At 41.2% G+C, this 14,798-nt stretch overlaps 1 protein-coding gene across 2 annotated transcripts in view; it reads left to right on the forward strand.

Annotated features, from left to right (window-relative positions):
- PRKG1 (protein kinase cGMP-dependent 1) overlaps positions 1-14,798 on the forward strand; it is a 1,351,832-nt gene that overhangs the window by 742,362 nt on the left and 594,672 nt on the right. The window lies entirely within an intron of this gene.

Genomic DNA, 14,798 nt, shown 5'->3' on the forward strand with positions numbered 1-14,798 from the left:
CTTATCTCTTGAAGCACTGGGGATTTGGGCCCTGCCTGCTACTTCTTTACATTCCCCCAAGCTATTTATATGGTTCTCTGCTGATGCCTTGCTAGTTCATTCCATTCACTTCTGTGTCCTGGGTCAAGTCCTCTGCCCAGGGTGCCTCTTCATCAAAGCTTCCCAGTCTTCAAACCTCAATTGGGTTCCGGAAGAATTATCCTTATCACTTCTGGATTCCAATTCTCCTTAAATGTGCTGCTGTAGTACTCTATACCTCCTTCTGATTGGGGGACTTTCCACTTTTGGACCATCTAACATCTTTCAGGCAAAGCAAATGGCACAGAGAAGGCACTGAATGTATAAATGTAAAATCACTGGGAACAAGATCCTTTTTTGGTTTTGCTGAATCTTTATTGCTTCTCACACGCCGGACAGTAGCTAAAGATTTGCTGAAGGGACAGTTAGTAAAACAGCCTAGTTATACTTTTGTTTCTTCTGAGTGTTGCATATTATGTAAGAATCTATTAAAAATGAGAGTAGTTAGAAGTATTTATTTACCTAGTATAGGGACTTTGACAGTGACTGCCAGTTTTAATAATATGGTTAATGCTAGAAATCAGTGATGGAATTGCTTAGTTCATAAGGATTTTCATTCGTTACCTAAAATGGCAACAAGTCATAAAATGACTTACATCTTCCATATCTGTACTACTCAATATGGTAGCTACTAGTCAGATATGGCAACTAAGTAATTAATTCAGTTAGAGTAAATTTTACAATTCAGTTCTTTAGTCTCCTTAGCAGCAGGTGAAATTCTCAATAGCTCCGCATAGCCAGCAGCTACCATGTCAGAAACACAGATACGGAATATTAAATTTGGATTTATTAAATCATAATTTTTAGTTCTATTTATTCTTAATGGTTTAGTTGATATGGTGATGTATAGCACCTTTGTAAGCAGGAAAGGCTCAGTTGCACGTGAATATGCCATTAAACAAGCACTTAAGATACTTTTATGCTGGGGCCGGTGCTGTGGCATAGTGGTGCCAGCTCCACCTCCAATCTTTCCTTTTCTCCAATCAGCTATTTCCTGCCTGCTCCATCTCCAATCCAACTTTGTGTTACTGTGCCTAGGAAAGCAGAAAAAGATGGCTCAAGTCCTTGGGCCTCTATACCCACATGGGAGACCCTGCAGAAGCTCCTGGCTCCTGGCTTTGGCCTGGCCTCGTTCAGGCTGCTGTGGACATTTAGGTGTGAACCAGTAGATGGAAGATTTCTACCTTTTAAATAAATAAATAAATAAATAAATAAATCTTTTTAAGAAATCTGTCCTCTATTGTAGTGGATAAAACTATAGGAAATAGCAATATATAAGCTATAAAAGCTCAAGCTGGATGAAATCCTGATACCATTTCTATTGGTTTGTCTAATCGGGATTTTAGGAGCTTAAAACTCTTGGGTCAGACAGAGCCAACTCTTAGAGGGCTTTTCAATGCAAGATGCCCACACCATTCTCAGCTTTGTGTTAGAATTTTTTTTTTTTTCTAAAGTGCAAAAGCCAGCTTTACTACTTAAGGAAATATAAGGAAAACAGTAAAGGAAAGAGGTGGCATTTTTCTTCCCCTGCCCAGAATTTATGGATCTTTGGTCTGCTGTAAAACTTGGACCAGTCCACCATGTTTAAAATGCCCACTTCTTTGATAACAGATCTTTCTTGGAGTACGTGTCTTCTTTTTCCTGAGGTAGAGATCCTCATAGCCGAGGGCATGGATTCTTGGCATTCACTATCCCTCTCTTTCTTTCATAGTCTCTGGAGAAACAAAGCTGGCACATGTTGCTTTATGGTTGTTGGGTCCACAGTCTTTTTTTTTTTTTTTTAAGATTTGTTTATTTGAAAGTTAGAGTTGCACAAAGAGAGAAGGAGAGGCAGAGAGAAGGGGGGTGGGGTCGGGGAGGTTGTCCATTGGGGAGGTTGTCCATCCTCTGATTCACTCCCCAAATGGCTGCAGTGGCCCGAGCTGGGCTAGGCCAAAGCCAGGAGCCAGGAGCTTCTTCCAGGTCTTCCACATGGGTGCAGGGACCCAAGGAGTTGAGCCACTTCTATTGCTTTCCCAGGCCATAGCAGAGAGCTCGATCGTAAGTGGAGCAGCCGGGACTCGAACTAGCACCCATATGGGATTCTGGCACTGCAGGCGGTGGCTTTACTTGCTATGCCACAGTGCTGGCCCCACAATCCACAATCCTCTGGACAGTGGTAGGTGGGAGGAATAATGTTGTAGCTAGGACATATCATATATCAAGAGCTTATTATATGTAGGCGTGGTAGAAAGTACATTATTAACAGCCTTTCTGACTATCCTAGGAGGCAGTCAGTGTGCAATATTTTGAAAGGAAAACACAGAAATAAAGTCATACGAGTAGAACGTGGTAGAACCTGAACCCAGGAAGAGATCAAATTGTTTATTATAACACTATGTTGCCTCCCTGGAAATGTAGCCACAATTCCATTTGGATTCAACTAATATCTTCACATCTATAAACTATAACAATGGTTTCCTGTTTTTTCCAAAAGGATCTAAGAATGTGTTTGAAAACCCTCACTTCTGCCACTGCAGGTTCATTGCTTCTCTGAGTATTTCAGGTTAGTTCTTAAATCACAAAAGAACTAATCTTATATTTTAAGGATTGTCATCTGATGATCTGCTTACCCTACAACAAAAACACTGATTTCACAGAATATGTTGCTTTATATGCTTGTTTTATTAATAATGAAGAGATCACTTCTCCTTGGAAGTTATACAGATAACCAGTAAGTACATGAAAAGACACTGAACATCATTAGTCATCAAGGAACCACAGTTGAAATCACAAGGAGGTAACACTTCAACATATTTAGGTAGCTATAATAAACAAGAAAACAGTAAGTGCGGGTGAGGATATAGAGAAACAGGAACCCTCATTTGTTGTTGGGAATGCAAAATGTACAGCTGCTTTGGAAAACAGTCTGGCATTTTCCCTCAAGCTTGACATAATGTCCCCATATGATATAACAGTTCCACTCCTAAGTGGAAACGAAAACCTATGTGCACACAAAAATGAAAACCTATGTGCACACAAAAACTTGCACAGAAATATTCATAATGGCATCATTTGTAATAGCTAAAAAGAAACAAGGCAAATATCAATCAACTCATGAAAGGATAAAAAAATAAAATGTGGTGTAGTCATACAATGGGATATTATTTGACAATAATGTTGCAATACAGATGAATCTTGAAAATACTTCACTAAGTCAATGAAGCTACTTACAGATCACATATTGTATGATTCTGTTTACATGTAATGACCATAATATAAAGAAAGGCAGAAAGCAGATAAGTAGCTGCCTTGGACTAAGGATAGGGTTGCTTGCTAATGAATACAGTTTTCTTTTATGTATGATGAATTTGTTCTTTGCACAAACCTGTGAATGTCCTAAAAACCATTACATTGTATGTTTTAAATGGGAAAACTTATGGTATGTGGTTTACAAATGTTAATAAAAATATTTTAAAATTATTTAAATTAGATATTGACTAGCACTACACAAAAATAATTTAGTTTTATAAACTTCTTATCTTTTCCTATAATGATAAATCTAAAGAACAAAAGATTAAGGTTTTTTTTTAAAGATTGATTTGTTTATTTGAAAGTCAGAGTTACACAGAGAGAAGGAGAGGGACAGAGAGAGAGAGAGAGAAGGGGGGGTGTCTTTGCTGGTTCACTCCCCAATTGGCCGCAATGGCTGTAGCTGTGCTGATCCGAAGCCAGGAACCAGGAGCTTCTTCCTGGTCTCCCACGTGGGTGCAGGGGCCCAAGGACTTGGGCCATTTTTTACTGCTTTCCCAGTCCACAGCAGAGAGCTGGATCAGAAGTGGAGCAGTCAGGTACCGAACCAGCACCCATATGGGATACCAGCACTGCAGGTGGTGCCTTTACCTGCTACACCACAGCTCCAGCCCTGAGGTGTGTGTTTTTTTTTTTTTAAAGATTTATTTATTTATTTATTTATTTGAGAGGCAGAGTTACAGAGAGGCAGAGGCAGAGGCAGAGAGGGGGGGGGGTCTTCCATCCACTGGTTCACTCTCCAGACTGCTGCTGCAATGGCCAGAGTTGCACCGATTCTAAACCAGGAGCTAGGAGTTTCTTCTGGATCTCCCACATGGATGAAGGGGCCCAAGGACTTGGGCCATCTTTCACTGCTTTTCTAGGACATAGCAGGGAGCTGGATCTAAAGTGGAGCAGCTGGAACTTGAACTGGTGCCCATATGGGATGCCGGCACTGCAGGTGGTGGCTTTACCCACTACAGCACAGTGCTGGCCCCCAAAAATTGAGATTTATAAAATACCCTTTTCTGGATCCGTGATGAACTTGCTCATGTGGAGAACGTGGTGCCTGATCTACCTGCACATGCAACCCCCAGCACAGACACTGTTCTGCTTCCTCACAATAGCCTGCTTAAAGCAGTATGACAAAATGGAGGCAGACAAAAACAAGGCTTGGGAGTCACACATAGGCTGACTCAGCAGTGCCCCTACTTCCTGTAAGTAGTGTGATTCACAGCAAACTAGTTTCCTTCTCTGAGCACATGTCTTCACCCTTCTTCTAGGTATAGTGTAGTCAGAGATGATGCACATCAAGTGCCTGACTTTTACTAGGTTCTCCATAGGTAGCCTTTATATGATATCCATGACCCAACCTTCCAGAAAGTAGATGGAACTTACAAGTGGCATCTGTGTTGGTACTGGAGCACAAGAAAGGGCCTCACTTTCCCTCCTACACTGCAGCCCCTCCCTCCCAAAAAACACAGGTATCTCCCCTACCCCTGATCTTGTGACTGATATCTGGATTTCCACTCCTGCAGTATCCATTCAGCTCATAGTATTTGGTTATTGTGCGAATAAAAATGCCTCATGGAATCAAAACCATTTTAAATAATTATAGTTCATGTCTGTATCAATCTTATAACAACAAGTTTTGTGATGTCGTGGGTAAGACCTAGCAGATGAGCTGGAGGAGGTACCTCCTACATGGGGTAACCTACCAGAATCACAATAGGTACCTCCTACATGGGGTAACCTACCAGAATCACAACAGGTACCTCCTACATGGGGTAACCTACCAGAATCACAATAGGTACCTCCTACATGGGGTAACCTACCAGAATCACAATAGGCTGCAGCTCTGGGGGGTTTAGGGAGGTTTAATGAAAAAAAAAAAAGAAACCAAGCCATTCCTTCCTTATACTGTTTTTCTGCCCTTGAAGAGCAATGTTGTACTTCAATACCACTCTCTAGCTCTGGTGACTCACCCCACTTTGCCAGTGTTGGCCTGGACAGAAGATCCATGTCACAACCCTACTTGGTTGGCACTGGCCCATTTATCAGACTTACCCCTCTTTGGAAATAACCCTGCGTGAATGAGAGAATGGAGATGAGATGCAGGAAAGCCTCCTCTCTATTTGGGATCTTCTAGTTCTAATTCTTCAGAGGGACAAAGTGGGCTATTTTAAAACTGAGATTACTGGGGCCAGCACTGTGGAATAGCAGGTAAAGCCACCCCCTGAAATGCTAGCATCCCATATGGGTGCTGGTTCGAGTCCCGGTTGTTCCACTTCCGATCCAGCTCTCTGCTATGGCCTGGGAAAGCAAGAGAAGATGGCCCAAGTCCTTGGGCCACTGTACCTCTGTGGGAGACCCAGAAGAAGCTCCTGGATCCAGGTTTTGGCTCAGCACAGCTCCAGCCATTGAAGCCATCTGGAGAGTGACCCAGAGGATGGAAGGCCTTTCTCTCTGCCTCTGCCTCTCTGTAACTCTCCCTCTCTGTAAATCTGCCATTCAAATAAAATAAAGAAATATTAAAAAAAAAAACAAGGTTATTACAGATTCAGGCTTAACTAGTTTGTGTATCCCTGCCCAGGAACTAACTATAGGAAAATTGCTAAAACCTATTTATCTGAAAACAATGACAACAGAATCCCCACCAACCAAAGACACTATAAGTCTCATTGCACTTCTAATTCACAAGACACTCTAATTAAGAAAATTTATTTCCCTCCTAACTGAACAGAGCCCCAAATTAGGACTGGAAAACGTGCAGCCTGAGCACTTGTGAAAAGGAGAGACTCATTTGCTCCTAGGTCATCTTCAAGGCCTCACAATGATGCTTTGATGTTACCCCTTGAAAGGCTTTCATTTGGTTTTAAATCGCTCTTTCCTAGAAATGTTTTGAATCCATTCACTTCAACTCAATGTAAATTTTTCCTTAAGGAAAAAAAAAGTTTCTAATTTGCTTAATTTACAGATGTCGATTAGCTTAATTTTGAACCCTTAAATATGATTAGGTTCAAAGACAAAGATGAAAGGCATAAATTGCAATGTAGTGTTTTGATCCCATTTCCAATTAATCCACTGAAAGTAAGTTAACAAAACAAATACTAGATTGATCTTTTAACTCTTCTGTTCTATGGTCCTTTCTTTTTGTTATTTCAGAATATTTAAACGAGATTTGAAAGAGTCTTAGCAGAATTCTGTCAAGGTTTATTTTCATTGAATCATAAACTAGCTCATTGTATGTTTTCAAAATGACAAATTGTGTGACCCAGCAGCGTTCCTGGGTCGTAGGGAGATACATTTTCAGAAGGAGGTGTTGAAGCCTACGGGGCCACCAGCGTTCCAATCTGCCTGGTATCCCTTACTAGGAAGACAGTGAGACTTGTAGGGTAGGAGAAGAATTCAGGTTTTAGGAGAGAATTTTTTTTATGAAACATGTCCTTTATCCCAGAAAGTCTTAGCTTGGCTGGAGTGATTTTTGATGTGCTGTGTTTCTGGTGATCATAGGTAATGTACAGGTGCTATTTCTATCAATTCAACACAGCTTCTGCTCTACCCGGAGGAACAAGGGGCCACTCACATGGAATAAGTGTGCTGAGGCGTCTCCCCAAACAGTTGTGATGTACGCTGGGTGTTTTCTGCTAGGTTAACCAGCAGGCCCAATGCTCACTCAATTGTCTATTAAGGAACAAGACTTTTCGTTTGTTTGTTCACTTGTTCAACATAGCTCCCAACAGAGGGGCTGCCTGCTGTGTTTTTCTCAGACTGGGTCAGGTCTTTGGCCAACCTTTGATCTGTGCTCCTGGAGGAGCAGCCATTTGGGTAAATCCCTTCTATTTGCTATCCTAGTATTTTTATAGAAACTTTCTTTTTGGTTTTGATCTTATTGGGATTTAAAAAAAATTTTTTTAAAGAGAGATTTATTTCATTTGAAAGGCAGAGAGAGAGAGAGAACTCCATCAGGGTCTCCCACATGGGTGGCAGGGGTCCAAGTACTTGGGCACAGTTGCAGGGAGCAAGATCAGAAGTGTTTCAGCTAGCACTTAAAACCCCCACTCCTGTATAGGATGAACCCCGCCTTAGGATTTATTTTAAGCAGAGCTTCTCATACTTCCATTTGTTTGTGGATCCCTGGGGAATCTTATTAAAATGTAGATTCTGATTCAGCAGGTCTGGGGTGGGGCCCTGGGTTCAGCTCTGTAACAGGCTCCTAGGTGATAGTGTTCCTGGTGGTCCAAAAACCACACTTTGAATAGCAAAAGGCTAAAGCATGTTTGGTGTCCTTGACAATATGTCACAGCTGGGAGTGGGGGAGGGGATGAGCGTGGTAGCAGGCCAGTGTCTTTTCTGCATCACTGTTGTGGATGTGGAAGGAGATGGCTGTGATAGCCCTGAACCTCAGATGAAATTTCCCAAGGACCTTTTTCTCTATTACCTGAAGATTTCCTGTGAGAACTGAAGGTCTATAGAATGTTTTATCTAAGATTATCAATTTCAAACTTCCTTTCAAATGAAATGAGGATTAGGAACCTACCAAAGTACCTGAGTAAATAATTCTAGATTTTAAAGATTGTTTAAAGATTTATTTATGTGGAGCCGTCACTGTGGCATGGCAGGTAAAACCGCCACCTGCAGTGCCAACATCCCATATGGGCGCTGGTTCGAGTCCCAACTACTCCACTTCCAATCCAGCTCTCTGCTATGCCCTGGGAAAGCAGTAGAAGATGGCCCAAGTCCTTGGGCCTCTGCACCTATGTGGGAGACCCGGAAGAGGCTCCTGGCTCCTGGCTTCGAATCAGTGTAGCTCTGGCCATTGCAACCATTTAGGATAGTGAACCAGCAGATAGAAGACTCTTCTCTCTGTCATTCTCTGCCTCGCCTTCTCTCTGTGTAACTCTTGACTTTTAAATAAATAAATAAATCTTAAAAAACATTTATATATGTGAAAATCAGTTACAGAGAGAGGAAAAGTCAGAAAGAGATCTTCTATCTGCTGGTTCACTCCCTAGATGACCACAACAACCATGGCTGGCCCAGGCCAAAGCCAGGATCCAGGAGCTTTATCTGGGTCTCCTTCGTGGGTAGTCAAGGCCTAAACACTTGGGCCATTTTCTGTTGCTTTTCCTGGGTCACTAGCAGGGAGTTGATTTGAAAGTGGAACAGCCAAGACATCAACTGGCACTCATAGGGAATGTCAGCGTCTCAAGTGGAAGCTTTACCCACTATGCCACAGTGCCAGCCCCAAGGGTTTTATTTATTTATTTATTTTAGATTTATTTATTTGTTTGAAAGGCAGAGAGAGAGAGAGAGAGTGTGTCTTCCATCAGCTCTTTCACTCCCCAAATGGCTACAATGGAGAGGGCTGAGCCAGGCCAAAGTCAGGAATTTCTTCTGGTTTACCACGTGAGTGGCAGGGGCCTAAGCACATGGGCTATCTTATGCTGCTTTCATAGGTGCACTAGCAGGGAGCTGGAGTGGAAGTGGAGCACTTGGGACTTGAACTGGCACCCACATGGGGTGATGGTGCTGCAGGAAGTGGCTTAACTGGCTGTGCTACAGCACCGGCCCCAGCCTCAGGATTTTTAATGTAGATTTTAAATTACTCTGCTTCAGAAAATTTAACAATGATCCACTTAGCCACTCACTTTTATAAAAAACTTTTCAAAGTATTCAACATGGTTTTCATAGAAATAATTTTTTGTCCTCATTATACATACACATATACTCTTCTATGTGACTGATCTCTGCTGTCTTTGTATTGTACTCATAAGTATAATTAGTGTAAATTTGTTCAAAGGATAAACACAGTTGAAATGACAAATATAACATGAACACAAGAAAGAATAACCTGTCATGACAAGCATCAATTTGCCATGAGCATAAACAGTCAAGATGCTTTGTAGAAGCTATGGAGAATGTGGATCCATCCCATGAAGTGGTGCTCAGAGAGAGAACCACTCTTTAAAAAAAAAAATTGTTTATTTGAAAGGTAGTGTTATAGAGAGGCACAGAGAGAGAGAGAGAGAGAGAGGTCTTCCATCAGCTGGTTCACTCTTCAAATGTTTGCAGTGGCTAGAGCTAGTATGATCCAAAGCCAAGAGCCAAGAGCTTCTTCCGGGTCTCCCACATGGGTGCAGGGGCCCAAGCACTCGGACCATCTTCTACTGCTTTCTCAGGCCATAGCAGAGAGCTAGATTGGAAGTGGAGCAGCTGGGACTCAAACCAGCACCAATATGGGAGGCCATCACTGTAGGCAGTGGCTTTACCTGCTATGCCACAGCACCAGCCCCATGAGAACCACTCTTGATGACAAAAAAGAGAGCAAGGTGAATAGAGTAACAAGAGATCATTTAAACATAGGCTTTGTCCCTGATTTCATAGGAAAGTAATCTCCAGGATAACCCAAGGTGACTTAAGATTGGGTACAGAGAAGCGACTAGCCAAAGGCTTGCTGAGGAATGGGTCCTGTGCAAGTACAGAGAAGAACATGAGTTGTCAGACCCAAGGTAGTGTAGCTGTGTCCAACGTAGTTGCAGCAGTGAGGGTGGCACTCAGTGGTGGGATGTGATATTGGGATAGTGAAGAATAAAGGTACAGGCAGCTTTATAGGGCCTGGTAAGGATTTTGCATTTTATTCTCAGAGTAGTGGAAGCCATAAAGGCTTTGAACATTTATTTTATTTTATTTTATTTGAGTGAAAAGCAGACAGAGATCTGCCTTCTACTAGTTCACTTTTGAAATACCTACAATAGCCTGAGCTGGGCCAAGCCAAAGCCAGGAGCTTGGGGACTGATGTTGTGGTACAGGGGTCTTAAGCTACTGCTTGGGAAGCCCACATCCTCTATCAGAGTGAGCATTCAAACCCTACTGCTCCACTTCCCATCCAGCTTCTGGCTAGTGTGCCTGGGTCTGCCAAGGGTTTTGGTCCAATTCGGGTACCTGCCATCTCTCTGGGAGACCTAGATTAAGTTCCTGGTCCCTGGCTTCAGCCTGGCCTAGCCTGGACAGTACCACATATCTGAGAAGTGAACCAGTGATGGAAGATCTCCTCCCTGTTCCCCTATCCCTTCCTTCTCTGTCACTCTGCTTTGCATTTCAAAAAATAAATATTTTTTGAAAAGATACAAAATAAAGCCAGAAGCCTGGAACTCAGTCCATGTCTCCCCTTGGGTAGCAGGGCCCCATCATCACCTGATGCCTCCCGGAGTACACACAGGACACACATTAGCAGGAATGCTGGGATCCGAAGTGAAGCCAGGACATGAACCCATGTGCTCCCATCATTACCCCAGTATGGGATGCAGGTGTCTTTTTTTTTTTTTTTAATTCTTTTGTTTTACTTGAAAGACAGTTACAAAGACAGAGACGGAGAGACAGAGATGCTGCCGCCCCAGGCACATTAGCAAGGAGCCAAATTCAGAAGGAGCAGCTAGGACTCAAACAGGCGCTCCTATTGGATGAGGGCACCGCAGGTGGCGGCTGCAACGCTGGCTCCAGCGCCTGCACCTGCATCATGCCTTTTTATTTGCTCTGGGGTTTTTTGTATTATTTGTAGGTGGTTTTGTAGAAATACTCTTGCTGAATCAGTTACTGAACAAGCTTTTCTATTTTACATTTGTCAAATTAGACACTAATAAATTCAATAGAATCCAATAGTTAGGTTTTTATACTGAGAAAAAGGAAAATACCACAGAGACTGCTAAGTACTTGTGTCAATCAAACCTAGTCTATGACTGTGGGGAAATACTGAGCCTGTCCTCAAATTAGAGGATAGATGCCCCATATGAAGACACTCAAATTCAAAAACACTTTTAAAAATTTATTTGAAAATTAAGAGTTAACAGAGAGAGACAGGTCTTCCATCTGTTGGTTTACTCCCCAGATGACTGCAGTATCCAGGGTTTGGCCACACTGAAGCCAGGAGCTCCTTCTGGATCTCCCATGTAGGAGGCAGGGTCCCAAAGACTTGGGCCATCTTCTGCTGCTTTTCCCAGGTGCATTAGCAGGGAACTAGATCCAAAGTGAAGTAACCAGGATATGAACAGGCACCCATATGGGATAGCAGCATTGCAGGTGGTGGCTTTACCCACTATGCCACAACACCACCACCCAAATTCAGAATTTTTGAGAAAATTGGGGCTGATCAAACAATATGTATCAACAGGCTCAGGTGGCCCACAGACCACCTTAGCCAAAGACACTTAAAACCTCTAGAAGACACAATGTTGATGAACTTGAGAGTGGTTCTAGAGGTTTCAATGATGCAGTCTCTTGCTTAAAATAGATTTTTTACCTCTGATTATTGCTTGAGATATGTTAAAAGATTAAGTCATTTTGGATATGGGCTCCAATAAAGATGTGAAATATATTTTATTAACAGGCAATACTGTCTTGGAGCCAGATATATGTTTGGCAATGTTTTCAGTCCTGAGTTATGTTGATACCTTGATATAAAATGTGAAAAAGGTAATATCTGGTATGATGCTATGAATAGTAATGTACAAGGAAAGCCCTATCTAAGCTTTCTCAACTATACCATTTTTTAATGTGGTATACATTTTGAATATTAAGATACAGGAATTCAGGGACTAAATTATAGCAAATGTGTCTTTTTCTGTGAAAGAGTAATTTGAAGCCCTTATATTAGTATCTAAGGAAAAATACCTAATTGGATCCCTAACTTGGTACAGGTCATTTCAGTCACCCCAGGCAACAAGTGGAGGTAGTTGTGTAATCAGAAGTTGATAGGAACTTAAGTAGAAGACTTTTGCAGTAGAATTATTAAAGAATATGTTTAATGTAACAGGACAGAATTCTGATTAAAACAGCTAATGAAATAAAAGAAACAAATTAATGTGAAAGAAACTGTTGAGTTCATTGAATGATGCCAAAGAGATGATCTGTTTTACTTGTGTGAGAACAAGTAAGTAATCAAGCAGTTATAGTTTTTCAAATGATCAGCGATTGTGTCATGTGAGATCCATTCAGATGTCTGCAGATATTATTCACTTGAATCATCCAGCCTTAACTATGGTTGAGAGCATTGTGCATTTTGTTTTAATTTCTTGATAATTAGTTACCAAGCTTTGGAGACCTAAATCAACTCCTGTTTATAAAGTAACCATTTTAATATTTGGCTATTTGTACAGTATTTTTAAGCACTTTTGACAGTGCTGCTCTAAATGTCACTTTGACATGATACGTGACCTCTAATGAAATACGGTATATATTGTGGTAAAAAAAATCAAGAAGACGCATGATAGTTAATAACTTATGAGAAAGGTAATTTATAATATGACCATTTATGAAAGTGAATTTTCAATCAAAGCCTTTTGTTTTATGGTACATAAAAGCAAATAAAAATATTAAAAGGTCTGGATCAACTAAGATCTGAAATAAGTACATCATATAATCTCTATATGGTATCTATTAGCATTATACTTATGAAGTTTTAATGTGTTAATACTTTCCTTGAAATGAATTAGTCCTTGACTATCATTTTTGATTACAAATTGATGAGAAAAGGAAGCTCCAACCAGAAAAGTCTGTCTAGAGATTAGCTGGTGATGTTAACATGATGACAGCCTGACGTTCTTTTGTGAGAAGACTGTGAGATATAACTGATAATTCGGCTTCTCTGTCACAGTAGGTTGTTGCACATAATTATCCTTAGACCGGATCGGACCTAAAAGAAAGGCCTGACACACCACAGAAAATGAGGTTCTGTGTGCTTAGTTAATGTTCCGTTCACAGCATGGAAAAGCAAGAAGCTTTGCAAGCTGTGATAGTCATGTTTTTTTCTTGTTCTTCTTAAAAATGCTTTTCCACCGTTAGAATTCAGAAAAACATAGTTAGAAAGTCAGACACAATCTCACTTAGATTTAGCTTAGTTTTGCCTGAGATTCACATTGACTTATATAAAGTACTTCAAAATAAGAAACCCTGAGAAATCGAGGGCTGGTGTTGCCCAGCAGGTAAAGCTGCCGCCTGCAGTGCCGGCATTCCAAATGGGCGCCAGTTCGAGTTCCAGCTGCTCCACTTCTGATCCAGCTCCCTGCTAATGTGCCTGGGAAAAGCAGTGTTAAGAAGGCCCAAATGCTTGGCGCCCCAAATGAAGTTGCTAGCTTCCAGCTTTGGCTTGGCCTAGTGCTGGCCACTGTGGCCATCTAGGATATGAACCAGCAAATGCAAGATCTCTATTAACTCAAAATAAACTAAACATTAAAAAAGCAAAACAAATCCTAAGAAATCAGTAGAACACATTTTGGTATTGTTAGCAATGTATGAGGGAAATGGCTAATACACAGGCTCTGATTAAAGCCGGACATCTTATATTCTGAATATGTACCATCAAAGAGGACAAGCCCTAAAAAAGCATTTATAAATCCGTGTTTTACTTCACCATCATTATTAAGAATGAATTTGTGATTTCATTAGTAAACTTACCCACACTAAGGAACAGGTTTTTAACTAAGGCATATACGTGTAAAAGGTTCTTACAGAAATATACTGCTTGAAGTGTTCCTTGCTATAAAATGGAATGAGGCCTTAATAAGGCTCTATACTTTTATCAATACTGGGATATTTGGGGACTGTGCTTGATTTAGCAGTTAAGATGCCGCTACTGACAACCACATCTTGAATCTGTTTGCCTGGGTTCGAATCCCAGCTGCACTCCTGACTCTAGGTTCCTGCTAATTCACACTCCGGAAGGAAGCAGGTGCTGATTCAAGTACTTGGGCCCCAGGCCTGGCTTAGCTCCAGCAGTTGTGGGCATTTGGGAAGTGAATCAGCAAATCAAAGTGTCTCTCTGCCTTCAAATGAATAAAAATCTAGAAATATTAGCACATTCGTGACAGTAAACTGGAAGTGAGGAGAAATTATTTAGTTTTTCAGAGTAAAGATAGTGCTTTCATCATTTATTTCTAATTTTCTAATACAAGTAATTGTTAGGGCTCATTTTTTTCTGTTGCATTTAAATCCTTTTAGGGAAAGCTTATGTGTGGTCTTCATGCAATTTTTTCCTCGAAGACTGTTTTGTCCTTTCTTCCCTATAGTGAATGACAGACAGTTGCTGTGTTTGTGTTCTATTAGAAGTGAGAATGGTTGCTAGAGGGTAAAAGCAAGCACAGTGCATTGTAATGTAACAAAAGCTGGGTAATGAAGGTATCTGTGAGGTGGCCTGGAGCAGTTTCCTGTGGGGAATATGAACAAAAGCCTACTATCTGAGTGTCACCCAGAACACTGCTGATACCAGTCATTCAATAGCACCTCTTGGTTATTTCAGTTGTGCAACTACAGATAATGGATCTAAGAAAGGGATTTCTGTCCAATCCTGAAAAATGATCTAAGGGATTTTCATCCATTTCCACAATATCATTAGTTTTGCCTAAAACAAAAACACAGGGGCCGGTTTTGTGGTGCAGGTTAAACCACCACTTGCA

This window comes from Lepus europaeus, chromosome 17 (genome assembly GCF_033115175.1).
Source record: "Lepus europaeus isolate LE1 chromosome 17, mLepTim1.pri, whole genome shotgun sequence".
NCBI lineage: Eukaryota > Metazoa > Chordata > Mammalia > Lagomorpha > Leporidae > Lepus > Lepus europaeus.